This window comes from Otolemur garnettii, unplaced genomic scaffold (assembly GCF_000181295.1).
Source record: "Otolemur garnettii isolate 467f Iridium unplaced genomic scaffold, OtoGar3 scaffold00425, whole genome shotgun sequence".
In the NCBI taxonomy this organism is placed as follows: domain Eukaryota; kingdom Metazoa; phylum Chordata; class Mammalia; order Primates; family Galagidae; genus Otolemur; species Otolemur garnettii.
This window is the reverse complement of record NW_003852820.1, coordinates 18,647-21,467: the sequence shown is the minus strand read 5'-3', so window position 1 is coordinate 21,467 and position 2,821 is coordinate 18,647.

Below are 2,821 nucleotides of genomic sequence, written 5' to 3'. Positions count from 1 at the left end.
CCTCCCAAGTAGCTGGGACTACAGGCGCCCGCCACAACGCCTGGCCGTTTTTTGGTTGCAGCCATCATTGTTGTTTGGCGGGCCGGGCTGGGGATTCGAACCCGCCACCTAAGGTGTATGTGGCTGGCGCCTTAGCCGCTTGAGCCACAGGCGCCGAGCCCCTTCTGGTATTTTAATATAGTCTTTTACAAAGTGCAAAAACACATTGTGAACAAATGGATACCAAAATTATCACAGCAATCCTAGGGGTCAAGTACCATTATTACGGTAATTGTACAGGTGGGAAACTTAGGCAACAAGTGGAGAGGCTATGATAATCAGCTGACATCAGTCCACCCTCTTTATTACCGCCACTTAAAGCTCTAGTTCCCTGCTTTAACTGCCTTACATTACTTGACATTCTTTTTTCCTAAATTGAACATTTCTTTCTTTCTTTCTTTTTTTTTTCTTTAAACTGAGTTTCACTCTGTTGCCCCAGGTTAGAGTGCCATGGCATCAGCCTATTTCACAGCAACCTCAAACTATTAGGTTCAAGCACTCCCCCGCCTCAGCCTCTACAGTAGCTGAGACTACAGGCACCCAACACTATGTCCAGCTCTTTTTTCAATTTTTTTAGTACAGACTAGGTCTCACTCTTGGCTCAGGCTGGTTTTGAACTCCTAAGCTCAAGCCATCCTCCTGTCTTGGCCTCCCAGAGTGCTAGGATTATAGCCATTAGCTACCACGCTCAGCCTAAATTAAACATTTCTTGAAAGCCTACTGTGTCTAGACAATCATTTTACTGTTGAGTCCATTCTCCCTTCAAGAGTTCATAAGCCTACAACTTGAACTTGACCTAATAATGTAACCTAAACATTTGTATCCTCATATTAATCTGAAATCTAAAAAAAGGAAAAAGGGGCAGCACCTGTGCCTCAGTGGGTAGGGCTCTGACCCCAAGTACCGAGGGTGGCGGGTTCAAACCCAGCCCCAGCCAAAACTGCAACAAAAAATAGCCGGGCATTCAGGTGGGCACCTGTAGTCCCAGCTACTCAGGTGGCTGAGGCAGGAGAATAGCCTAAGCCCAAGAGCTGGAGGTTGCTGTGAGCTATGGCTGCGGCACTCTACCTAGGGTGATAAAGTGAGACTCTATCTCTAAAAAATAATAAATAAATAAAAATTTAAAAAGGAAAAAAGTTTATAAGTTGTGAGAATTACAGAATTAAACCAAGGCGGTAGTACTATGTGATTTGATGCAATAAGGTAATAAGATAAAAAGTTCACCTGGGGGCTCGGTGCCCGTAGCACAGTGGTTATGGTGCCAGCCAAATACAATGAAGTTGGCAGGTTTGAACCTGACCCCGGGCCAACTAACCAGTAATGACATCTGCAACAAAAATGGCTGGGCGTTGTGGTCTCATTATGTCACCCTCGGTAGAGTGCAGAGTGGTGTCCACAGCTCACAGCAACTTCAAACTCTCGGGTTCAAGCAATTCTCTTGCCTCTGCTTCCCAAGTAGCTGGGACTATAGGCACCTGCCACAATACCTAGCTATTTTTAGAGATGGGGTCTTGCTCTTGCTCAGGTTGGTCTTGAACTCTTGATCTCAAGCAATCCACTCCCCTCAGCCTTCCAGAGAGCTAGGGTTACAGGTGTAAGCCACAGCACCTGGCCTGTTCAGCTGTTTTGGAAACAAGTGGAGCACTTGATCCATCCTAGGGCACTAGGGAGGTCTTCCTAGGAGAAGTGATTAATGCCTACAGTAACTTAAGGATCCAGAGGTGTTAGCTACATAGAGAAGAAAGGGAAGGGAACTCCAGGCAATGGGAACAGCATATATGAAAGGCCATTTAGTTTAGGTGAATTAGGGTATAGAGTCTGAGTTTAAGAGGAGTAAGAAATGAGTCTGGTGGCCTGGTGCAGTGGCTCATGCCTGTAATCCTTGCACTCTGGGAGGCTGAGGTGGGCAGATTACTTGAGCTCAGAAGTTTAAGACCAGTCTAAGCAAAAGGGAAACCCCATCTCTAAAAAGAGTCAGGCATTGTGGTGGGCACCTATAGTCCCAGCTACTCAGAAGGCTGAGGCAGGAGGCTCACTTGAGCCCAAACATTTGAAGTTTCTCTAAGTTATGATACCATGGCACTCTATCAAGGGTAAAAAGTGAGACTCTGTCTTAAAAAATAAAAACAGAAAAAGAAATTAGTCTGGCAAAGGACTAAGGTTCAGGGTCTGGAGGACTTAGAATGCCAGAATAAATAATAGATATGAGTTATTTATTTATTTATTTTGAGACAGAGCCTCTCAAGCTCTGGTAGAGTGCTATGGTGTCACAGCTCACAGCAACCTCAAACTCTTGGGTTTAAGCGATTCTCTTGCCTCAGATTCCCAAGTAGCTGGGACTACAGGTGCCCACCATGATGCCTGGCTATTTGTTGTTGTTGTTGCAATTGTCATTGTTATTTTAACTGGCCCGGGCTGGGTTCTAACCTGCCAAACTTGGTGTATATGGCCGGCCTCTACCCACAGAGCTATGGGCACCACCGGAATACATGTGAGTTTTTAAAAGATAACTAACCCATGGTGGTGCCTGTAGCTCAAATAGCTAAGGCACCAGCCACATACATCAGAGCTGGTGGGTTCAAATCCAGCCTGGGCCTGCCAAACAGTTAGGAACTTTGGCACAACTCTGCTGGGGTATAACTGATCAGAGAAAGATTTTTAAAACATAAAAGAGATAGAATGATTTACTGACTAACCAGAGGTTAAGACAGAGAGGAAGTAATCACAAATGTCTAGATTTCTATCTTGGGTAGCCACAGTAGTACTTTTTATCTGAGCTGAA